Raw genomic sequence first — 27,142 nt, 5'->3', positions numbered from 1 at the left:
TTTATTTACCTACTCAAGCCTCAGCAATGGCAGGCGCCCGTCCCCCACCCTCACTGCCACCTTGCAGTTCAATCTCAGACTATTGTGCTAGCAATGAGCGAGGCTCCGTGGGTGTGGGACCCTCTGAGCCATGCGTGGGATATAATCTCCTGGTGTGCTGTTTGCTAAGACCATTGGAAAAACACAGTATTAGTGTGGGAGTGACCTGATTTTCCAGGTGCCGTCTGTCACAGCTTCGCTTGGCTAGGAAATGGAATTCCTGACCCCTTGCACTTCCCAGGTGAGGCGATGCCTCACCCTGATTCGGCTCACGCTGGGTGCGCTGCACCCACTGTCCTGCACCCACTGTCTGACAAGCCCCAGTGAGATGAACCCGGTACCTCAGTTGGAAATGCAGAAATCTCCTGTCTTCTGCGTTGCTCATGCTGGGAGCTGTAGACTGGAGCTGTTCCTATTTGGCCATCTTGGACTTATCACCATTTGATTCAAGTGTTTTGAGAAGCTTAAATATATTTTTAGAAGGAAATTATTTTATTCAATCCAGTGATAGATACAACAATAACATTTCCACAATTTTGTTTTAGTAAATAACAAAAACAATGACTTGCGTGCCTGTGATTTAGAACAAAAGGGTATTCTTTTTCACAGAATCTATGAATTTCATAAAGTTTAATTCATTTTAAAGATATTTCAAAACATTTCTGAGAGTTCCTTAAAACTCATTTTATTTATTTCTTTTAATATTACTGAAGAGGAGTTAATGTTGGTTTTATAATTTCAAATTTTAATATCTTAATTTACTGTTTACAATTTTACAATACATTTATAGATGGAATACTAAAGGTCAGGCATGATTATATATATATTTTTAATGAACTTAATTCTGAGAGGTTCTTTTCTAATTCTGATTTTACTTCTCAGATGTCACACAATTAGTGAATTCCAGAGGCAGGATTCTTCATTGTTATTCATATAAAAATTTTGGTATAAAAATGAATGAATTATAAAATATAAAAATGTTTGGTTCCTGGAAAACATTGAGATTCTACAATGCATTTCTTATGTAAATAACACTGTTTCTTCATTGAAATAGTTTTTTACTCGCTGATTTTAGAGGTCCTACCTTGCTCATTTTTCATGTTGTATGAATATAGCAAGGAATTTGGATGCAAGGAGTTTATTTCAAGATGTAAATATAATCATGTCAGTAACCAGTTTTCTAACAATTCTCCTTAATCTGCCTTAGCTAGTAGTTATTTTACAAATTTAAGAAATGCAGTGTTTTTGTTATAGATTTTAAAGTCAGCCTGGAACATTTGATATACTAGTCTCCACTACTGTAAAACAAAATAAAATGAACAAATAAACAAAAATCTCTTCCATATGATGTAAAAACAGCCAGAGAAGACTCTTTGGTTAAGATAGTTTCATGTGAAGTACTGTGTAAATTCGCTGTAAGCATTATGACAGACAGGAAAGAACTGATTTACATTTTGAGAAAGCTTCTGCCTTGCAAAGGAATTTTCTTAAGATAATTTGTATTCATATCTAAATAATAAGAGGCTCAAGATTAAGCACTGGAATTGCCATTCATAGTGTAAAGAAAAATGCAATCTTGAGCCATTTATGTTAGTTCCATTTTTTTTTTCTATTTTTCTGAATCATCATCTTCTTTGAACAATTATTCAAAAGATAGTGTTTTCTTTTTGTCCTTTGTGGGGTATCCTGCACTTTGGCTGATGATTAAAAACCTGCCATTTCCTTTCATCCTCATTAGCATACTCATTGTTCTCTTTAGTTAGGTGCTTTTTGGATGCCATCCTTGTCCTGCAGAGAGCTGCAGGATTCCATCAGATCTGTTCAGGCACCTGAGCCTAATTAAGGAAGTTCTCACTTCTCTTTTTATCATAGATTTGGTAAATGAGGATGTTTACAGCTAAGTGTCTTAGGATTGAGTGAATACTTTAAAATACATCAGTGCTAAAGATCATAAAGCATATCACATATCCACATTACATATGTAATAAAAAGAAATAGAACATGACACATTTTCATGTAAGAATCTGTTTATTCATAGTGCCCATGATGTGGTAGAGATTGCATGCCATTTATAGCGTTACAGTTGGAGTAGTGTAAACTGCTACATTGTGAACTATAACAACTGAACTGAAAAAGAAAAGAACAAAGACAGAAACAGTCCTGGACAATGGAAATTAAAGAAGAGTGATTAGTATTCTTTTGATCCTCTGGTTTCTCTATGTCGGCTTCTCTTTGGTTACATCAAGTATCATTAGTATTATAGTTGTAAGAACTCTGGCTAATGTAAGCAGCAAAGAAATGTGCTGGAAGAATATCTGATCCCTTAGAAAATCATTGGGGAGGCTGAAGAGCCCAGCTAGAGAAAAGGGCATGCAGGAAGCAAAGAATGCTAAGCACACAGGCCCGGAGCCTCCTGAAGTTAAGGAGGTTGCTAATAGCACGACCAGCACAGGATGCGAGATAATCAGTCTTCCAATGGACTCTCATTCTGGACATTGCTATGAGTTGTTTATTACCTATTTTAACATCTTCGTATTATTTTTTCAAGACTCAAAATCCAGGCAGGATTAAATAGTTGGCTTGACCCAGGTCACAGCCTACACTGCAGTTGTCAAGGAACAGACAGAGAGCCCTCGGTGCTGTCAGCCTTGTGATGGGGAAATGGACCCTGCTTCCCCAAAAGGCATTTGCAAGGAGGGATTTGAAACTGGAAGGATCTCAAGTGTTGTTTAGTCGAAAGACCATGGCCCATGTCAGTCATCACTGTCATATCCACAGATAATAGAGTGATGGAAAGAAGCTAACTGAGAAACAACGTGGGTTCTATTCAAATTCAGTTATTAGCGTTGTGTGACCTTCTCTAAGCCTGGGTGTCCTCAGTTTTAAACTGGGATAATATTGTTTTGCCCAAAATATCTCATTTCATTGTAAAGAGTGAAATGAGATAATTTATGCAAGGTTTCTTTCCATTTCTTTTCATTCAAAAAAAATTATAGGTAGTAATGGTCTACCTGTGTGAGCAAAATACAAAAAAAAAGGAAGAAGTTAATAAGTTAGTAATAAACATTTATTTGCTAAGAAATATATAAATGTGAGGTATGAGGTATTATCAGCAACGTTTTTATTTACAAATATATAGAAAAGATACATATTTATTTTTCATTGTTTGAAAATTAAGACAAATGGATGAAAAAAACAGTGCTATGATAAATATGAAACAATTAGGAGAGCAGAAAATTAATGTTGAGGTATTCCCCTGCATTGGGGATCTTTCTCCCAATCCAACTATCCATTTTTGTGTGTGAGGGAGTTGACATTCTTATAAAACCCCAACTGTAGAACGAAGTGACTGGTCTAACAATGGATCTTTCACCGAACGTGACCCATCAGAACTAATTCCTAAAGCTTTTAAACTTGGAACCATCTATAAAATGTGCTGCTGGTCAGAAGCAGTACTGTGTGGTATGCATCATTGTTGAATATATATGCAGTGTGTCTGCTCATTGTGGTGCTAGGGTAATCACTGAAGCAGGAAAGGAAAGTCCACATCTTTAGCAAGTGCTTTTTCCATAGAGGATTAAACATTCCTTCCTGGAAGAGATCAGGTGTAATCACTGTGCTGCCAGATTACTGGCTGGGCCATCTCAGGAGTTTTCAGTATTTGTCTCTGCTATTTGCATATTAGAAACTCAGGAGTACCAGTATCCAGACCAGCTTTCTGAGTTTTCAGCCTCTGCTATTTGCATTTTGGAAACTCAGGAGCACCAGTATCCAGATTGTCTTGTTGAGAAAAGCCTACGTTGTTCAGCCCATGAACCACTTCAGTCTCCTCTGCATGGCCATTTCCCATATGCTATGGCTAGGGCAAAAGCTGACTTTGACCAGATAGGTCATCTTGTCAGCCAGATTATCGACTCTACATAGTGGTTGCTGTCTAGTGGACATTTGCACAGAAAGTGGATGTTTTCACATTGTTGCCCATTTTGAGAGTTTCAGCCACATATCATTACCCCAGAATCGCAATCTTGCAACATTAACATTTGATGGTGACCCTTATGTCACCAGTTCTCCCAGAGATGCAGTATTGTTTTCGGATTACCATCCTGGTGGGGAGGGGTCGTTTCAGTGGCTTCCATTTAGTCCTTCTACCATAAGAGTTTTCACTCCATATATCAGGAAACGAATATGGATTCTGCCAATAATTAAATATATATCTTCTTAGTTCGCATTTTGTATCTGTAGAAATAACAGCCAGTTGGGTCTACAGTTCCGTAGGATTTACTATGAGATGCAGTTGGGTCAAGACTTTCCATAGTGCTCAGGATGGTCAGAGTTCTGAGCCTCAATTAATGAGCCCCAGTACATAGCTTTGTTTTCTCACTGAGACACCCTCTAGACATGGCTTCAAGGAAGGTTTTATAATATAACCCTTGTTGTGAGCTGAAATGTGGCCCCCAAATCCTAGCCCTGAACATCTCAGGATGTGACTGACTGTATTTGGAGATGATACCTTTATAGAGGTAATTAAGCTAAAATGAGGCCATTAGGGTGAGTCACAATCCAATCTGACTAGTGTCCTTATAAGATGAGGAAATTTGAACACATTAAAAACACACACCAGGGGCACTCATGCACGGAGTGACAACCACATGAAGAAACAGAAAGAATGCAGGAATCTGCAGGCCAAGAAGAGGGGTCTCAGGGGAAGCCAGAGCTGCTGACAGCTTGCTCTCGGTCTTTGAGACTCCTGAATTGTAAGATATAAATTTCTGAGTTTTAAGCCACTCAGCCTGAGGTATTTTGTTGTGGCACCCAAGCAAATTAATACAGTTCTGCTGCTATAACAAAGCAGCACTAAGTTGAGTGGCTTAAAATAACACAAATGAGTTATCTTATATTTCTACAGGTTAGATGTCCAAATGTGTCACCCTGGGCTAAAATCAAGTTGTCAATGTGGCTGCATTCCTTTCTGGATACTCTAGGAGAAAATCTATTTCTCTGCCCTTTCCAGCTTCTAGAGGCCACCCACATCCTTTGTTCTGTGGTCTTCTTTCTTTCATCATCAAAGTCAGCAACCTTGCATCATTCTGGCCATTCTTCCCCTCATTACATTATTTTCTCTGAATCTCTTCTGCCTCCCTCTGCTGCTTTTAAAGATCCTTGTGATTGAATTGGACTCACTCATATAATCCAGAGTAACTTCCCTCTTTTAATGTCATCTGAACGAGCCCATTGTAACCATAATTCCATGTGTAATCTTAATTTTCCTTTGCCCTGTAATGTAATATTGTTCTGGGAATTCAGATGTGGACACCTTTGTGAGGAGGGCATTAGTCTGCCTACCCCAGTCCTAATAGCTAAGATGCTGGGTTGCTTCTCTAGGGGCCGATCATTGAAGAAGTAGTGGATTTTTGAACTGGTACAGTTTTTGAACTAAGATGTTATGAATCTCCACAATAATGAGAATTAGGTTTATCCTCAGCAGACTTGAACATTTTTGGATTGTATAAGCCAAGTAACTCATTAAGAGGCCACCCAACATTCCTAGACCATAAATATTTATTTCATTTTTAGGTAATTAATATGGAGGATTCACTCTCCTCTGTCTCACAAATCTCCTGCTAGCCTACCAGTCTGCCAAACCTAATCAGGAACCAGAGGTCAGGGGATTCATTTGATTCTGTCCAAAAAGATCATCCTTTTGGAGAAAATAGAAGGGTGAAGAGTGGATCTGGAGTGATAAATGAGAAAGGTTCTATCCCCCAACAGAGACCAGGAGACAGAAGTCTTGTCCTTCCTAATGACTACTTTTCAAAGGAATGGCTTTCAGGTCCTTGAAAAAAAATACTCCCAGGTCATTGAAGAAGACAGTCCTAGGTGATAGGAAACATATATACATCTCAAAAGGACAGAGAAATAATTCAATGTTGTAAGCCCTTTTTTAGTAAATGTTCTATTAAAGGAGTCCGGGGACTTATTGTCAGGTATTGGCTAGAACAAACAGTAAATTCAATGACAGTCCTGAGCTATCCTAGGCAGGAACCCAAAAGAGGGTTGGGTGGTCTCAGAGATATGGCCTTGAGCTGCTAGAAGCCATGTTAAGGTTTGGTGATTGCTTCTTGAAGAGTAGATAATAGAAAACAAAACAAGTTTGTTGAAGTCTCTCAGTGCAGGTGTTTAAGTGGAGTGTCCCTATCAATCATTTTTACAGTTCTCATTACCACATTAGAATTTGCCAATGAGTGGTGCTCCCAAGTGATTTGGGGAGCAAAAGAGAAAAAGACATGTATTGTCTGATATCAGGAAGATCAAACAGCAAATGACAGGTTTGAGCTTTGGAAGTGCAAACCAAAAAGTATCTGAGACAGGTCTCAATTAATTTAGATGTTTATTTTGCCAAGGTTAAGGACATTCCTGGAAAAAAAAAACACAGTCACAGAAACCATTTCTGGTCTGTGACTTTCTCCATAGATGATATTGAGGGCTTCCATATTTAAAGGGGAAAAGCTGGCTGGAGGAGGGTATGGCAATCCACATCTTGCAAGAGAAATGGAGCAGGTAGAGGGATAATCAATCATATATTCCTCTGTTGCTCACTAAATCTACACTTTGCATAAGATAAAGTGAACATGAAACAGCTACCTGTGGAGGTATTTAACCTTTTATCTGTAGCTAACTGCTTAGGAACAAAATGAAAGGCAATTTCAGCTTTCAACTTAAATTCTTTTTTCTTTTGGCAAAGTTAATTGGGTTCCTGAGTTCCTATTTCCCTTTCACAAAGGCCATCTTGGAGCTTTAAGCAGTAGTTTGTGGAGATATTTGGAGGGGAACTGAAGATGTATAGAATAAGCAATTATGTATGTTTATGAAGGCGACGTGAGCCATGTGGCTTAGAACATCACAGAACATACATTCTAGTTCATGCTCTGTCACTAGCCAGGTGGCCCTAGATAATTTATTCAGGAGTCTTTAAGTTTTCTCATTGCAAAATAAAGAGGGTTTGCTATGAGAATAAAAGCCAATCGAGCATGTGAAATTGCTATAAAGTCAATGGTATCCACCTTGCAACAATCCTTTTGGCTATAGCATAAATTCTTTTCTCTCATTTGGGCCCCTAGGCTGACATTCCATCATGATTTCACAGACTTCTGGTTAAGAATTTGCTTAATGCATTTTGCTCTGGCTTAAATTAATTGACACTTTTACAACTTTGAAACTCATTTAAACTACATGGGTCTTTCCTACAATTCTGAAGCCATAGTTCCCTAAACACAGTGCAATGTGCATTTATGTTTTTAAAATAGCACATAAAAGTGATCTCATATTCACTTTCATTTCCTTGCATTTTTGTATCTTCTTAGTTAAGACATCATCACGAGGAAAGGGTGAATTGTCAAATGTTGCTTGCAGGAGACAGCTGATCTTGCAAGGAAATTAGTCATTCGTATTTTGGGCATATGTTATCCATTCTACTTCCCTAACTGTCTAAGGACAGTGTGACTTTTAGGGTCTTAGGTATGCTTACTTGCCTTTTAGTGTGAGGTTGTATATTAATCTAGCTTGGAGCTGGGTTACGTCTAACATTTCCTGTAGATACAGCTGTCAGAAGGTAAAATTACCTGTAGTGTCTCTTTGTTGCCTCTACTGTATTTAGGTTCCCCTACAAACTTCCCTTTCAAAAAAAACCTTGCATCTCTTTCACCTGTCATCCACTGTTATCATACGGGAGCTCTGTTGACGGAGGGGTGAGATGTGGGGGCGGGGGGAGGTGTTCTATAGTCTTATGATTAAATCTCAGTCTTTTAGTGGGCCCTTGTCCCTGGACTGTGACCTTCATGAGCGTTTCTAAACTTTTTTTTTTTTTCCTTTTTCTCCGTCAAGTTGAACTGCAGCTGGAAGACTAGAGGGAGCGAGCATTGAATAGTTACCCTTCAGCTGCCTAGCTAAGATAACGCTCTGATAAACTCTTTTCACTGGGGAGTAAGCCTTTGTTACAGGAAATGCTCTATGTATATTTTAAAATCATTAGATTTCCCTTCTCTCTGCCAGGGACATCAGGTGATATTTTTTGGTATATACTGTGAGAACCAAGTTGTATTCCTGGAAGTAAAGCCTGTAAGTGTTTAGGGGGCGCCTTGAAGACTGCAGCCCCCAGGAGGCTCCAGTGCTCACACTGGTCCATACTCAGCCTCTTGCCAAATTCCTGCTTAGGTGTTCCTGCCAGTTTGTGGTTCCGCTGGCATCACCTGCAGGTGATCTGGTCTCTGCTGTGATGCTCTGTAATCTCCTCTCTCTCCCGGTTTCAGGCTGGTGGTTTCCTTGAGACCTCAATTCTCTGATGGGTCCAAGACGTCATTGATTTTTAGTTTCTCCAGTTTTTTTCGTGGTGTCGAGATATGAGTGATGACTTCCAACCTCTTTAGATGTTGAAGCTGCAACTAGAAGTCTTCCATGAACTTTCTTTTAAAAATAGACAGTATGGCATAGTGCAGTGTTTCTCAAAAGAAAATAAATATATTGATCTCTATACCTTATTAAGTGTTGATATATTATTTTATTATAATTTTATGTTAAAATAGAGAAACACGAATTTAGACCTAAACACTGTAAGCCTACAGTTCTTAACCAAGTTTTTGAAATATAATGCATATGTTAATTAAATTTTAAAATCTCGCAAAAAAATTAAAATTTTAACTAACACCACCAATTTAAGATTGTGTGGGCAAGCCAAAACATTATTATAGGTTTAATAGAAGGAAGATACTATTCAATTATGATACTATCCTTGGTCTGTTTCTGTTTTTTGACTTCAGTAATTCTCATATAGGAAAGTTCTGTTTAATAAGGCTATATAAAATGTTACTGGTACCTTCACAGTTTTCTGCTTATGATTATCAAAGAAAAAGCTCTGCCAATATGCAATTTTTCAATGTCAGTTTTAATAAAGAATGTTTTGATAATTCTGTAAATGCTTTATAATCCCACAGCAATATGTGTCCATTGCAGCATTATTAAAATCTGTATTTAAATCGCTATTTACTTATTGCTTTGAATTAAGAACATGAAAAATTTTATCTCAAAACTTTATCATATATATATCATACAATAAATAAGTCATAATGTATTAACTATATATTATGACTAACAACCTGTTGTAACTTTAGACATACAAAAATACCTCTTAATGAGTGTAAAATGTTAAATCTTCTTTTGAGTTCAGTATACCTGTACTACAATGAGCCCTAGGACATTTGAATCAATTCTCTCAAGCCATTTGTCTATTTGATTATGAATCTCTATTTGGTCACTGGACATAATCTTACATAGACCTCATTCTAGACACATATATCCATAAGCAACAAAAATAAAGTAATTGGGATCCATCACAATAACTATGAACAAAGTAACTATCCACATGATCTGGAATTTGCCCGTATTTGTGGTTTGTTTTCTGTATACTGTTTTTGATGGAGATATTATATAGTCCCCTAATAATACATATACCTACTTCAGCTTAAGAAAAAACTATATTTTGCCAAATTTTGTAATCAGACTGGGTTTAAATACCAGCTCTGATGACTCATAACTCTGATCTCGAGAAATGTACTTAACATCTCTAAACATTAATTTCTCAATTAGGGAAGTGATATGACAAAGTTGCTGTGAAGTCAAATGAAGGAATGAATGCAAAATCCCAACCCTTTACACATTACCTCTGTTCTCAATTAATCATTGGCTTGAACTGAACATTTTTTACATGGTTCCCTGCTAAAGGTGTTTTTACATATAGTAAGAGCTAATAGATAATATTATGTTACATAATCTATAATTATTATATATAAAACTATATAAAATTATATAGTACCTATTTAGACATATAAAAAGGGAAGTTTTTTAATGAAAAATTAGATTGGCTGAAGAGTGTGGAAATCATCACATAGGGAAGTGGTTAGCACTGTGGATATACACCAAACAATATTACGGAGACATACTGAAAATAAAGCATACTGACAGAAAGAAACCTCATTAGGATAGAATTTTGGGAGGTTGGTGTCTTGTTATTCCCAGAGTCTGACTTTTCTAATCACGTAGTATTGTCAGGGATATCTAAATTTTAAACTTCAGATTTTGTACAAAAAAACCTAAAAGGACTATATTTTAAAATAAGAAGCATATACAAATAATTGTAAAGGAAAGAGTGTGAGTTTTGTAGTCTCCAGTTCTCTGTCAGTAAGAATTTGATGAGGAATAGCCAATAGCATTTATGCTGGTCCAGGCTGGATCAAATTGTGATCGTACTTCTAGTCTTAAAGCTGCCTGGTTAGAAATTATGCAGCTTACTTTGATGCCTGTCCTACTACTACTATTAGCCTTTTAGTGGTTACCTTAAGAATGACTGAATAATACTGTTACTTTGCATCTCTCAAAGACCGTGTGCTGTCCCCGCATGCTTTCTTGCAGACGTATTGTCTTCTGAAGGATGGTGCCCATGGGCACAGCAATTTGGGGCATCTTTTGGTAGGAAGCATGATTTCTCCTATTTAGGCACAAAAGAGTGACTACGGAATATAAGCTAAACACCTTCTCCCAGAAATATCAGTTGTAAAAGTTAGCTCATTAATGTAATGTTGAACGTTTTCATGTGAGTCATCCTTGAACTTCTTGAATGTGAGTAAATAACGGAGTTGAATTGTATAAAACCCTGATGGATGGCAGAAGGGAAAGAACATCCCTTTCATCTGATCCATGCCTGAGATTCCTTCCCTCTACTATACTACTGGAAATAAAAAACTTGTCTGGTGCTCTAAAAATTAATGCTATTATCATTATAGAGAGAACAGGAGTGAGTGCTTTTAGGTTATTGTTCTTACTAAGGCATCTTTTCTTTCTTCACGTGTTTTGTGTTTGAGGCTAGGGATAAAGGTACAGGAAAAAGGATTTAAGAAAAAAACCCGAATCACTAAACATGGAGTCTTTTTTTTTTTTTTTTTTTTTTTGAGGTGGAGTCTCACTCTGTTGCCCAGGCTGGAGTGCAGTGGTGCGATCTCTGCTCACTGCAACCTCCGCCTCCTGGGTTCAAGCAATTCTTCAGCCTCAGCCTCCTGAGTAGCTGGGACTACAGGCGCATGCCTGGCCAATTTTTGTATTTTTAGTAGAGACTGGTTTCACCATGTTGGCCAGGCTGTTCTAGAACTCCTGACCTCAAGTGATCCAGCCCCCTCCGCCACCGAAAGTGCTGGGATTACAGGCATGAGCCACCACACCTACCCAAACATGGAGTCTTTACTTAACATTATAGTAACATGAAAGAGGAGATCATGAGAATTAATGTATGTTTTAGAAGGCATAGATTACTTATAAAAAAGGAAAGATCAGGCTGGGCACGGTGGCTCACGCCTGTAATCCCAGCACTTTGGGAGGCCAAAGCGAGCGGATCATGAGGTCAGGGGATCAAGACCATCCTGACGAACATGGCAAAACCCTGTCTCTACTAAAATACAAAAAATTAGCCAGGTGTGGTGGCGCACGCCTGTAGAACCCGGGAGGCAGAGGTTGCAGTGAGCTGAGATCACACCACTGCCCACCCTGGTGAGACAGCGAGACTCCGTCTCCAAAAAAAAAAGGAAAGCTCAATCTGCTGTAAATTATGTGCTTGTTTCAACAACCCTTGTTTCTTTTCCTTTTCACTTCTCTTTTTTTTTTTTTTTTAAAGCGGCCTAAATGGGGTGAAGAGTGAGTTATCTGACAAATTTAGATTTTGCAAACCTGTGCATTGATGAGGGTGCTATTGAAACACATTAAGAAAGATTTTCAACGCAGGAATGTGTCATTTCCTTTCTTCATGTACCAGATGCTGAAATACTATGAGATAAAGATTTTAGGTTTCAATTGTAAAGAGAGAGAAGTGGATAAATCAGTGCTGCTTTCTTTAGGACCAAAGGTAAAGAAAAAAAAGGCTTATTTTAATGTTTTTTCCAGAATTGTTTCTATTGATTGTTATGTGTGTACTCTGTGTGTGTGTGTGCATGCATGTGTGTGATATATATTTGTGTGTCTGTGTGTGTATGATGAGATGAATGATTTATAGTAGAATGCTTTATTGTATCAGCAATAATTTGGTTTGGTTTTTTTCAATAATCAAAAAATAGGGATTTCTGCTAAATTTTCCATGAGTGAAAAACATATATGTCCACAAGTACATATGAAATACACCAAATGCTTTGTAGTTTGAACTAGCAATGGGGTTTTTTCATATAATTAAGTATATTTTGTTTAAAATACTGGTTTTATTCAAAGTATGATTTGATATATTTCACCTATTCTCCTTTCATAACTTTTCATGGAACATTTTTGGCTTTAATCTAATGCCTTTTATTATCTTTCCTTGACTATATAGCAAATATTGGCTGGGTATCTACTATATGCACTTCATTGAACTAGATGTGGGGAAAGGATACAAAAAATAAAATATAGTTCTTTTTGTGCTCAGGAATCTTACGATTTAAAACATATCCCCAAATAGGCATAATGTAATTTGAGCGCCTTAAGTAGTATGAAAGTACTATAGATAATTACTAGCACCTTAAGTAGTATGAAAGTGCTATAGATAATTACTATGAAAATATAGGCGAGGCCAAAATTACTTCTATGGGAAAAATGTCTATCAAAAATAAATCTTCATGGAGATGCTAGAAATCTGATTAATCTGAAGACTAAGTAAGATTCACACAACATATAATGGGAGGTTGGCATTTGCACTGACCAGGTAAAAATACTTATAGAAAAACCATAGAACTGAGATTACGAATGTTTTATGCAGTGATTAGCAGTTTTATGCAGTGGGTAAGAGCTGATCTTCTGGGAGTAGACTGCCTGTGTTCAAATTCCAGCTCCCCTGCTCCCTAGTTGAGTAACTTGACTAGTTACTTACACATTTCAGTTCCCTAACCTGTAAAGTGGAGAAAATACTACTGTGTACCTCATGAAGATTCCGTGAGAACAAAATAAGAAAAGCTCATATTTAAAAAAAAGTGATATTTTAAAATAACAGGGATTCATATATTGATGGTTTTCTGTGTACCAGGCAATTTACAAAAATTATTTTTAATTCTCGCAATAATTCTTTAAATTTATATTGTGATCATATTTTACATATCTAAAGAAACTTCAATTCAAATAAGTTAAAATATTTGCCTAAGATCACACAGCTAAATGATGTCACAGTCAATACTCAAATCTAGATTTCAGATTCAAAAGTTGATGCTCTTTCTTCTTTGCTACCAAGGATGAATATCAGTGACATCAGGCACAATATAAATATTTCCATTTCTTACTAAAATCTTTCTTACAGACAGGTTCCTTAAGCATAAAGCTGTTAGTTTCACAAATAATCCTAATTTAATTTTCATTTTATATACACATTCAACTGCTGTTACAAAAATCAAAGTTATTATTTTATATAATAAGGAGTATCACAAGCTTATTATTTATTCCAAGTCTTGAAGATAAAGTTGACCTTAAGAATATGATGGGCCGGGCACGGTGGCTCACACCTGTAATCCCAGCACTTTGGGAGGCCAAGGCGGGTGGATTACCTGAGGTCGGGAGTTCAAGACCAGCCTGACCAACATGGAGAAACCCTGTCTCTACTGAAAATACAAAATTAGCCGGGCGTGGTGGTGCATGCCTGTAATCCCAGCTACTCTGGAGGCTGAGGCAGGAGAATCACATCAACTCAGGAGGCGGAGGTTGTGGTGAGCCAAGATCACGCCATAGCACTCCAGCCTGGGCAACAAGAGCGAAACTCCACTCAAAAAAAAAAAAGAAAAAGAAAAAAGAAAGAATATGATAAAAAAACTAAATAGGGAAAAATCTTAGGAAAATGAATGCATGTCAAGTATGAAAAGACAGATGGTAAATATGTATTAAACATAAAGAGCTGATTCACATGCATAGGTAACAGAAACCTGTGGGGATGTATAAGCAGTGAATATGAATAGATAATAACCCAAGAAGAACAATGTATGACAGACAATTACAGTGAAATCTCTCTCTTACATTAATAATAAAAAATAAAAATGAAAACCACTTTTAGGTATTATTTAACTCTTATCAAAATCTAAATGATTCCAAAATAAGCTTTATTATTCAATGGTAGTGAATTTTGCTTGAAACTGCCATATTCATATATAAGTCTGGAATATTTATAAATTTATGTTATCTTTTTAAAGATCACTAAGACAGTAGAGCCCAAGAAGTTCAAAATAGTTTTCCTTTCACTTTTTAGTTTCACATATGGTGAATTATCCTAAAGAAACATTTTAAAAGAAGAAAGCTAAATTATGAAAACAATGGCCGGGGCAGTGGCTCACATCTGTAATCCCAGCACTTTGGGAGGCCAAGGAGGGTGGATCACCTGAGGTCAGGAGTTTGAGACCAGCTGGATGAACGTGGTGAAAAATGCAAAAATGAGCTGGGCATGGTGACAAATGCCTATAATCCTGCTACTCGGGAAGCTGAGGCAGGAGAATCACCTGAACCCAGGAGGCAGAGGTTTCAGTGAGCTGAGATCACACCATTACACTCCAGCCTGGGTGACAAAGCAAGAGTCCATCTCAAAAAAGAAAAAAAAAAAGGAAATATTTATTACGTCATTATTTATATCAGTGAAGCATTGCCCCCTGGCAAAAGGAAAAAAAGTTTAAAAGAAAAAATTATATTTTAGAAAAATGGCTGTATTTTTTATTTAGAAAAATGGCTGTATAAATAAGATTTTATATATATAAAAATATATAAAATAAGATTTTATATATATAAAAATATATAAAATAAGATTTTATATATATAAAAATATATAAAATAAGATTTTATATATATAAAAAATACATAAAATAAGATTTTATATATGTAAAATATACATAAAATAAGATTTTATATATGTAAATATACATAAAATAAGATTTTATATATATAAAATATACATAAACTAAGATTTTATATATATAAAATATACATAAACTAAGGTTTTATACATATATAAAGTATACATAAACTAAGGTTTTATACATATATAAAGTATACATAAACTAAGGTTTTATACATATAGAAAGTATACATAAACTAAGGTTTTATACATATAGAAAGTATACATAAACTAAGGTTTTATACATATAGAAAGTATACATAAACTAAGGTTTTATACATATAGAAAGTATACATAAACTAAGGTTTTATACATATAGAAAGTATACATAAACTAAGGTTTTATACATATAGAAAGTATACATAAACTAAGGTTTTATACATATAGAAAGTATACATAAACTAAGGTTTTATACATATAGAAAGTATACATAAACTAAGGTTTTATACATATAGAAAGTATACATAAACTAAGTTTTTATACATATAGAAAGTATACATAAACTAAGTTTTTATACATATAGAAAGTATACATAAACTAAGGTTTTATACATATAGAAAGTATACATAAACTAAGGTTTTATACATATAGAAAGTATACATAAACTAAGGTTTTATACATATAGAAAGTATACATAAACTAAGGTTTTATACATATAGAAAGTATACATAAACTAAGGTTTTATACATATAGAAAGTATACATAAACTAAGGTTTTATACATATAGAAAGTATACATAAACTAAGGTTTTATACATATAGAAAGTATACATAAACTAAGGTTTTATACATATAGAAAGTATACATAAACTAAGGTTTTATACATATAGAAAGTATACATAAACTAAGGTTTTATACATATAGAAAGTATACATAAACTAAGGTTTTATACATATAGAAAGTATACATAAAATAAGGTTTTATACATATAGAAAGTATACATAAACTAAGGTTTTATACATATAGAAAGTATACATAAACTAAGGTTTTATACATATAGAAAGTATACATAAACTAAGGTTTTATACATATAGAAAGTATACATAAACTAAGGTTTTATACATATAGAAAGTATACATAAACTAAGGTTTTATACATATAGAAAGTATACATAAACTAAGGTTTTATACATATAGAAAGTATACATAAACTAAGGTTTTATACATATAGAAAGTATACATAAACTAAGTTTTTATACATATAGAAAGTATACATAAACTAAGGTTTTATACATATAGAAAGTATACATAAACTAAGGTTTTATACATATAGAAAGTATACATAAACTAAGGTTTTATACATATAGAAAGTATACATAAACTAAGGTTTTATACATATAGAAAGTATACATAAACTAAGGTTTTATACATATAGAAAGTATACATAAACTAAGGTTTTATACATATAGAAAGTATACATAAACTAAGGTTTTATACATATAGAAAGTATACATAAACTAAGGTTTTATACATATAGAAAGTATACATAAACTAAGGTTTTATACATATAGAAAGTATACATAAACTAAGGTTTTATACATATAGAAAGTATACATAAAATAAGGTTTTATACATATAGAAAGTATACATAAAGTAAGGTTTTATACATATAGAAAGTATACATAAAATAAGGTTTTATACATATAGAAAGTATACATAAAATAAGGTTTTATACATATAGAAAGTATACATAAAATAAGGTTTTATACATATAGAAAGTATACATAAAATAAGGTTTTATACATATAGAAAGTATACATAAAATAAGGTGTTTCCTATATATAAGGTTTTATATATGTAAGCAAGTCTTTGCTACATAATAATTCAACACATATATATATATGTTGTTTTATATATATATACATATGTGTTAAATTATTATGTAGCAAAGACTTGGAACCAACCCAAATGTCCCTCAGTGATAGACTGGATAAAGAAAATGTGGCATATATACACCATGGACTACTATGCAGCCATAAAAAAGATGAGTTGATGTCCTTTGCAGGGACATGGACGAAGCTGGAAACCATCATTCTCAGCAAACTAACAGAGGAACAGAAAAACAAACACTGCATGTTCTCACTCATAAGTGACAGTGAACAATGAGAGCACATGGACACAGGGAGGGGAGCATCACACACCGGGGCCTGTCAGTGGGTGGGAGGCAAGGGGAGGGATAGCATTAGGACAAACTCCTAATGCATGTGGGACTTAAAACCTAGATGATGGGCTGATGGGTGCAGCAAACCACCATGGCACATGTATACCAATGTAGCAAACCTGCACGTTCTGCACGTGTATCCCAGAACCTAAAGAATAATAAAAAAAATTTCAAGTTTGAAAAATTCATTTGAAATATTAAAATAATGAAGTGATTTTAAGGAAAATGCATAATACCAAATGATACATGCATGATGATATGAACTATGTTACAGGTATACATATATCCAAAGACTCGAGTTTCATTTAAAAAATTAAGGGTTTTTTTCCTTTATTAGGGTGATGAGATGACAGAAATTTCATCCTAACATATCTATAATATTATTAAAATGTTTTATAATAAAAACAAAAAAGTAAGGTATATGGTTCCCAACAAATTAACCTTGAAATTCTTTCATTATGAATTTCCTGTAAACTTTTCATCCACTTGATAAAAAGCTGATATTACAGAAACGTGTTTCACTTCTCATGAGCACGTGCTTTTAATAGATTACACAAACTCCAAGGATTTCACAATCCTTTATCAGCACATTGACATTTAATAGGAAGAGTAACTTTATGTGAAGCTACTTTTTGTCCTAACTTTGGAACTGATATTAAAAGGCACACTTGAACAGTGTGAGTTGTTCACTGCCTGCTAATGAAGGCTCATGCATGTATGTATGTTCACGTTACTAAAAAATTACAATGATTATAACCAGAGTAAGCAGCTGAAATAATCTGGTAATTTTAATAATAAATGCTTTTGAAGCAAAGTGGGTTCACTGAGGATAATATTTTTTGTTTCAGTTTGCTAGTTACGTGCAGTGCAGAGAGAAATATTTTATTTTCCAATATGTAACAGAAGAATTTTTAAAATCCCTACTTTAGTGAACCACGAAGTTTTCTTGAGGCATAACCTAAGATATAAAATCTAGTCATCTTGAAAAATATCTTGCCTTTCATTTATTTATGTAATTTTAAATACAGCATTATGTATGTAATGAGCACCTTCAGGAACTCTCTGATCCCTGAACCAAAGAGATCAAAAGTCCACATCATGGATCTGGCTTGGATGAGAGAAGACAGATGATAGACAAGACAAATAAGGAATATATGTTTTTGGGGGAAAGAAAATGAAAATGAAGCCAGGATGGGGAAGACAAAGCCCCAAGGGATTGTAGGTTGAAAATGGATGTTCAGGAACAGTCAGCTTGCTTGCTTGCTTGCTTTTTCTTTCTTTCTTTCGTTTTTTGTTTTTTTTTTTTTTTTTTGAGACAGAGTTTTATTCTTGTTGCCCAGGCTAGAGTGCAGTGGCCTGATCTTGGCTCACTGCTACCTCTGTCTCCCAGGTTCAAGCACTTCTCCTGTCTCAGCCTCCTGAGTAGCTGGGATTAGAGATACCCGCCACCACACTCAGCTAATTTTTTGTATTTTTAGTAGCGACAGGGTTTCATCATGTGGGCCAGGATGGTCTCGAACTCCTGACCTCAGGTGATCCACCTGCCTCAGCCTCCGAAAGTGCAGGAATTACAGGTGGTCTGCTTTTTTGAGTCAGACTTTAATGAGGGCCTGAGTGAGACGAGAAGGCATTCAGGGGCTTTGATATCAGCCTGGGCAACATAGCAAGACTGCATCTCTAGAAAAAAATAAAATAAGTAACTGGGCATGGTGGCATGCACCTGTAGACCCAGCTACTCAGGAGGCTGAGGTGGAAGAATCACTTGAACCCAGGAGGTCAAGGTTGCAGTGATGTGATCACATGGCTGCACTCCAGCCTGGGCAAGAGAGCAAGACCTTGTCTCAAAAAAAAAAAAAAAAAAAAAGTCACGGTGAAAAGGATGATGGGGCTTGGACAGGATGCTAGCAAGGAAGTGACAGGAAGCCCTCAGTTTCTACATAGCGTTTGAAAACAAAGCAACAGGCTTGGATGAGAGATTGGATGTAGTGGATGAGAAAAGGCGAGGAAAAGAAGACCTCTAGGTTTGCACCATATTAGAATTCTAAGCAGGGGTGTTGTTAGGCAGTGCATATATGGGTCTGGAGTTGAGAGATGAGCTATGGGCAAGAGATAAAGACTTAAGAGTCATCAGCCTTCTAGATTATATTTAAAGCAATGAGGCTAGTGAGATCACGAAGGGAGTGAAAATAGAAGGAGAGAAAACAGAACAGAAACTGGACCCTGGCTCACTCTGCTGTTGAGACTTTGGGGAGATGAGGAGGAATACCCAGAAATAAATAAAACTCCCCTGGATGTGCTATCTCAGTGCAATTATCAGTATCTCTCTTCTCAACAAAAAACCATGAGCATGAACAACTTTCATTTATGCACTCAGGGACTTTCATTTTTATACATTTATTACTGCCAATCTTGCAAGGTTCTATTTCTGCTTCTACCACACAGGAAAAACAACTTAAATTCTATGTGGCAGGTTATGGATTTCTTGCAGGCCACGAACTTCTTTGTTCTTTTCCATGACCCTGACTGCTTCTTGTTTTTCTCCTGCAGTGTCAAAAAGTTCTTCCTTGTCTTTTGTGCTGAGTCTTCTTCCTCTACTCACCCACTGAATATCATGTTTTTCAAGTTTATGTCTGTGGTGTTTTTTTTTTTCCTGAAAAAAGGTATCTTCTACTGTTTGACTTTTTCCCTACTATTCTTTGTTAAAATGCTGTGTTTTAGATGCTATTAATTTGTCCTCTCTCTTAATGCCCTTGGATTTTCCTCTTAATTGTCTGCACCATTGCTGCTACCCAAGATGCCTGGCTGGATTAGATAAAAATAAGCCGAAGTCCAAAAATTGGAATAGAATGGAAGGAATGGATCAAAGGAAATCAGGAGTTTTTGTGCAGTCGGATATGGATCTTATAGATGAGAGCGGTCTAGAAAAGAAGCTCTGGCTTCAGATTGCGTGACTGTGCTTTGCCGGCATATGCCTAACTATATCACATATTCTCCACTATACAGTAAGTAGGTGATAATAATAAGTGGGTATGATAATAAATAGATGATGTAAATGGATGATATACCCACAGTGAAAATCCTGGAAAAAGAAAATTTAGGTTGCTATAGAAAATCCATGTTTGTAGCTAGTTGTGTTATGTAAAACAAAAGCTGATGCTGAGATTGAGATCTGGGTTGGCTATATTGGCTTGATCAGGACACAGGCAGTAGTTCTAGCCATGGAAGTAGATGAGATTCTCAGAGAGACTGTGCAGACTAAGAAAAAAGACAGTAACATCAGAAAATGCCACAAATCCTATGGCTTCATTATCTCTGATGATTGTGATCTTTTTTTTTTCTGGAAAATATACATACCAACATTTCGTGCAGTTCATGATAAACCAATCCCTTTTGAACACTGCCCAGAAAGCAAACAGACTTCCCATGGTGCACAAATGTAGCCATAGGGAATATTGTTCATTCCTCATTGCACTGAGTATGCTTCAGTGTTCACCTCCCTTCTGGCCCACTACACCTGTCAGGGGTATTTTATAGACCAAATAGTGTCAGTTAGTCTAAATCACTCATAGACATGTACTAGGTGGTTTTCCTTTTTCAGAGATTAAATAAATATTCCCAAGGTAACCACAGTTTAAAATATAGTAATCCACAAAATATTTATTATCACTTCTATATGCTAAAAAAAAATAAATCAAAGGTTAGAAACTTAAAGAAAAACAAAATCAAGCTTCATCTCTAGTTCAAAGTGAAAGGGAGAAAAGCAAAATGTTTAATAAACAATATATATCGTCTCACTAATAATATCAATCCAGGTCACTACTGCCAAAGCAAACAATAAATTTTTACTTCATTTGTATAGATAGTAATTCAATGTTATATTTTGGGTAGGTTGTGAAAGCCAGATCAATTTATGTGATCAGAAAAATAAAGGAAGAAATTGATGAGTCGGATGCTACCGGCTACATGCCTCTCCAGCCTCTTCTTTTTGAACCTCCTTTGTACCTGTTTAGAGAAAAAGCATAAAGAGTGTACTACCAACCTAACTAAGGTTATTATAGTCTGTTTGTTTAAAATACCATTTTTTTCTCCTTTTGTCTTTTTCCCACTCTCCAAGGTACTCAAGAAAATTGAACAGATGTAATAGATCAAATTAAAACATTTTATTTCCTGAAAGCCTTTTTTGCCTGTTGTAATGTGCAGGACCCCTCTCCTTTAATGGGAGAGACAGGAAGTTACCTGAATCTAGGCTGAAAAGGTTATGTGAAAAGAAAGTATAATAATAAAAGGGACACTTGGCTTTTTAAATCTTTCTTTTCTCTTAACCTAAGTAAGGCATATTAAAAATAAATATGTTAAGGTGAAAAATAAATGTTGTCTTTATGAAAAATTAAAACTGTTCTCAGTTCCATATTGTTCATACCTTCATGTTTTTTAACATGTTATTTTCCATCCTGGAATGACCTTACCCCAGATTCTGCTCATTTTCAAAACCCTGATTCATTGTCATCTTTTCTGTATTCCTACCTTGATTACCCACTTCCCCAAAAGAGTTAATCACTCACTTTTGTACTATGCCTGTGCCATATATATATATATATATATAATTATACATTATATAATAATATAAATATATTTAATATTATATATTGCCAATTATATGATATATAAAATATATAATATATAATGTAATTGCCAACTAATATAATATATAATATATTAACATAATATAAATTACATATAATTATACATATATTTATATTATATATTATATAATTGGCAAATATATATGGTATTACATATAATATAATTGGGAAATATATATTTATAATATATGTTATATTAATATAATAATATATTCATTATATATTATATATTTATATAGTTCCCTATTATATAACATATTATGTAATATATTAACATATAATATAAACTATATATTATATAATGTATATATAAATATGTATTACACGTTATATATGTAATTATATAATGAATATTTATATAGTTATTCATCTATTCATATATGAATATTCAGCATATTCTATTTATTCAGTATATTCAATATTTATTTAATATATTCAATGTTCCAGGTTGCTTTAGGCTCTAGTGACATAATGTGGACAAAAGCAGACATGGTCCCTACTCGTTCATAGTTCACAGTGTAAAGATGTTTATCAGATTCAAAAGTCTTCAGCTTTTTTCACAAACGTTCTTACCTGGTAGATAGAATAATCTGAGATGTTTATTTTGCATTTCAGTAAAAATGGAGGCAGAATATCTCAAATGTGAGGATCAAAGCCATAATCAAACATATGGAGAAGTGGCCAGTAGGTAGCCTGAAAGGAAAGCTTTTCTGGTTATAGACATGCACTACATAATAATGTTTCAGTCAACACAGGACCATATGTATGTTGGTGGTCCCATAAGATTATAATGGAGCTGAAAAATTCTGTCACCTATTGACCTCATAGCTGTTCTAAGGGAATAGGAAATTGCATTACTCACATATTTGTGGTGATGCTGGTGTAAACAAGCCTACTGCTCTGCCAGTCTTTTAAAAGTATAGCACATACAGTTACGTAAGTATTTAATACTTGATAATAAATGTTAATGGTTTATGTATTTACCATATTATACTTCTTAATCATTATTTTGGTGTGTACTCCTCCTATTTATAAAAAAAGATTCAACCATAAAGCAGCCTCAGGTATGTCCTTTAGGAGGTATTCTGGAAGAAGGCAATGTTATCATAGGAGATGACAGCTCCATGCCTGTTATTGTTTCTGAAGACCTTTCAGTTGGAGAAGATATGGAGGGGAAGACAGTGGCATTGATGAGCCTGACCCTGTGTAGGCCTAGGCTAATGTGTGTGTTTGTGTCTTAGTTATCAACAAAAAAAGTTAAAGAAGTAGAAACATTAAAAAAAAAAGTTAAAATAGCTTATAGGATAAAGCTGTTTAGAAAGAAATTATTTTTGTACAGCTACACAATTTATGGTTTAAGCCAGGTGTTATTACAAAAGAGTAAAAATGTTGTTTAAAAAGGTTTCTAAAGTATTAAAGGTACTGTAAACTAGGGCTAATTTATTATTGAACAAATAAAATTTTTTATACATTCAGTGTAGCTTAAGTGTGCAATGTTTATAAAGTCTACAGTGTTTCACATTCACTCACCGCTCACTCACTGACTCACCCAGAGCAACTTCCAGTCCTGCAAGTTTCATTTATCCAATTGCCCTGTACAGGTGCAGAACTTCGTATCTTTTATACCATATTTTTACTGCATTTCTCTATGTGTAGATATGTTAGAAACACACATACTTGCCATTGTGTTCCAACTGCCTACAGGATTCAGCACAGTATAACATGCTATATAGGTGTGTAGCCTAGGAGCAATAGGCTAGACCACACAGCCTGGGGTGGGTTTGTTGCCTAGCAGCAGTAGGCTAGACCATCTAGGTTTGTGTAAATGCACTCTATGATGTTCACACAGCCATGAAATTGACTAGCAATGCATTTCTCAGAACGTATCTTTGTCCTTAATTGACACATGTCTATACATACCAGGTATACTTGAACACAATTTTTGCGAATCCATCTTTTACAAACTGAGTTCAAAGTTAAAAAGCATTAGTACATAGTTCCAATTGCCTTAAACTATAGGGTTTTCGTTTTTCTTTTTTTTTTTTTAAATTATACTTTAAGTTCTGGGATACATGTGCAGAATGTGCAGGTTTGTTACATAGGTATTACACATGCCATGGTGGTTTGCTGCACCCATCAACCCATCATTTACATTAGGTATTTCTCTTAATGCTATCCCTCCCCTTGCCTCCCACCCCCTGACAGGCCCTAGTGTGTGATGTTCCCCTCCCTGGGTCCATGTGTTCTCATTGTTCAGCTCCCACTTATACGTGAGATCATGTGATGTTTTGTTTTCTGTTCCTGTGTTAGTTTGCGGAGAATTATGGTTTCCAGCTTCATCCATGTCCCTGCAAAGGACATGAACTCACTCTTTTTTTATGGCTGCATAGTATTCCATGGTGTATATGTGCCACATTTTCTTTATCCAGTCTATCATTGATGGGCATTTGGATTGGTTCCAAGAATGGCGATCATTAAAATTCAAGAAACAGCAGATGCTGGAGAGGATATGGAGAAATAGGAATGCTTTTACACTGTTGGTGGGGTGTAAATTAGTTCAACCATTGTGGAAGACAGTGTGGCGGTTCCTCAAGGATTTAGAACCAGAAATGCCATTTGACCCAGCAATCACATTACTGCGTACATTCCCAAAGGATTATGAATTATTCAACTATATTTTAAAGTGAATTTTGCTAAGTTTTATTGTCATGTCAGTTTTTTTTAATTATTTGGTTTTTTTGTTCATTTGTTTTGTTTGGTGAGTAAAACTGCTCTTTAAATCTAATAAAGGGAGGAAATAGAGAAGAGTGTGGATCTAAATAATCCAGTTTGGCTTCTTACAATAGTTCATTTTCCCAGATAATTGTTTATTTATTTTGCTTTGCCTCTACCTGAGAAAGGAGAAGATTTGGGTTCTATGCCTACCTCCCTTCGTTCCCTTCCTCCACAGTGGTCAGATCCATTAAAGAACACAGTCCTTGGTCAGATCAACATAGGATTCATGAAAACCAACTCTCAGAAAGGAGGAATATGCAACGATTGTCACTGCAAACTTCCAAATAAAGAATCTTCTTAGTGATATTTTCAAAATATATTGACAGGAGTTGAGTCATATCCTTGCATGTCACTGCCTCTCCCCACAGTGGGATGAACATTTGCATCTGAATGATCGCCCTTCATTTCCTGGGCTGGATTTGACTTTGCTGTCCTAAAGATGCCAGTGCACTCAGTTAGAACTGTGCTGTGCTAAGTCCATTACACAGCATTCAAGAAAATAAGAAATGATCAGAAGATGTTGGCTTTATGCTAAATTTGTCAATCACATGAACGGAACTGTGTCCAACAAAAGAAGTCATAATCACCTTTTATGGAAAAGGTTCTTAAAATGTGGTCCTCAGACCAATTGCATCACCTCTTGAGAATTTGTTGGAATTGCAAATTCTTGAGCCCCCACCCCAAATATCAGAAACTCTGGTGGTGAGGCCCATCAGTTTCTTTTTATCAAACCTTTCCAATGTTTCTGATACATGTTAAAGAGACACGGGAACATTTTTAAAAGCTCCTTAGTATGCACATAAAATAGAGATTTTGCTGGAAAAGGTACAAGGACATATTTATATGGCTGCCAATGTAAAATGAGAAAAGCTCTGGAAAGTGAAAGAGTGAATGAGAGAAGAGAGAAGGGAGAGAGAGAGAAAGAGAGAAGGGAGAGAGAGGAGAGAGGGAGAAGGGGAGAGAGAGAGAGACAGACAGAGAGAAAGAGAGAGACCAGGTACAATGGCTCACACCTGCAATCACAGCACTTTGGGAGGCAGACTTGAGGTCAGGAGTTCAAGATCAGCCTGGACAACATGGTAGCAGTGAGCTGAGATTGCACCACTGCACTCCAGCCTGGGCAACAGAGTCAGTGAGACTCCATCTCAAAATAAGTAAATAAATAAATAAATACTTTTTTTTTTTTTTTTTTTTTTTGAGACACAGGGTTTCACTCTTCTTGCCCGGGCTGGAGTTCAGCGGCGCAATGTTGGCTCACTGCAAGCTCTGTCTTCCAGGTACAAGCGATTTTACTGCCTCAGCCTCCCGAATAGCTGGGATTACAGGTGCCTGCCACCATACCTGGCTAATTGTTTTGTATTTTTAGTAGAGCTGTGTTTCACCATGTTAGCCAGGCTGGTCTCGAAATCCTGACCTCAGGTGATTCACCCATCTCAGCCTCCCAAAGTGCTGGGATTACAGGCGTGAGCCACTGTGCCCGGCCAATAAATAATTTTCTTAAAAGATCCAGGAAATATTTATTTAGTCCAAATATGCAAAACTATTTGTTCTAAGGGAAATTATTGTTTTTTCAGCAAATAGAGTAATTAAAATAATACTAAGGAAATTCCTTATTTGGCAGTTCGCAATGACAATTTTTATGTGCATCATTTCTGAGAACTGTTTTTTTCTGAATCCTATGTTGATATGGACAAGGACTATGTTCTCTAATGGATTTAAACATTATGGAGGAAGAGGATGGAGGAAGGCAGGCATAGTTCCCAAATCCTCTCTTTTGTCAGATAGAGGCAAATTAAAACAATTATCTGGGAAAATTGACTTTTGTAAGAAGTCAAATCAGATCATTCAGATCCAGACATTTCTTTATTTCCTTCCTTTTACTCTATTAAATTACTGATTAAATCATTTTACAAGTTATTTTCTGTCACTTGTAAAAAAGTTTTCAGCTAAGAAAGAAGAGATACCTCTTTTTCCACACTCAAAAAACACACCTCTAAAAATAGACATACATGTTTGTAAATAGAAAGATACATGAGAGGGTTCCACATACATCTGTCTTTTTACGTGAAAGTTAAAACTTATGGGTAAGTTTAATACATTGCTGTATATGAGAGATATACACATTTAACTAATTATGTTTTTTTTGCTAAAATTAAATGTTATTTATTACAGATTGTGTCATAGAATATAGATTCCATTTCATTTTTTTTAAATGCTCATCATCACTGGCCATCAGAGAAATGCTAATCAAAACCACAATGAGATACCATCTCACACCAGTTAGAATGGTGATCATTAAAAAGTCAGGAAACAACAGGTGCTGGCGAGGATGTGGAGAAATAGGAACACTTTTACACTGTTGGTGGGACTGTAAACTAGTTCAACGCTTGTGGAAGTCAGTGTGGCAATTCCTCAGGGATCTAGAACTAGAAATACCATTTGACCCAACCATCCCATTACTGGGTATATACCCAAAGGATTATAAATCATGCTGGTATAAAGACACATGCACACATATGTTTATTGCGGCACTATTCACAATAGCAAAGACTTGGAACCAACCCAAATGTCCAACGACAGCCTGGATTAAGAAAATGTGGCAC

General features: G+C 35.4%; 1 protein-coding gene across 4 annotated transcripts in view; it reads left to right on the top strand.

Annotated features, from left to right (window-relative positions):
• Positions 1–11,607: 11,607 nt before the first annotated feature.
• MSR1 (macrophage scavenger receptor 1) overlaps positions 11,608–27,142 on the top strand; it is an 86,197-nt gene continuing 70,662 nt past the window's right edge. Inside the window, exon 1 of one of the 4 annotated variants that reach the window (XM_003807438.5) lies at positions 11,608–11,980. The gene's annotated coding sequence lies outside the window, so the exon portion shown is untranslated. Of the gene's footprint in view, positions 11,981–19,966; positions 20,124–25,379; positions 25,817–27,142 lie in introns of those variants that run through there. The other 3 variants (XM_008959540.4, XM_055116292.2, XM_055116291.2) reach the window with 3 other exon arrangements.

Source organism: Pan paniscus, chromosome 7, assembly GCF_029289425.2.
Source record: "Pan paniscus chromosome 7, NHGRI_mPanPan1-v2.0_pri, whole genome shotgun sequence".
In the NCBI taxonomy this organism is placed as follows: domain Eukaryota; kingdom Metazoa; phylum Chordata; class Mammalia; order Primates; family Hominidae; genus Pan; species Pan paniscus.
This window is presented reverse-complemented; position numbering and strand designations above follow the sequence as displayed.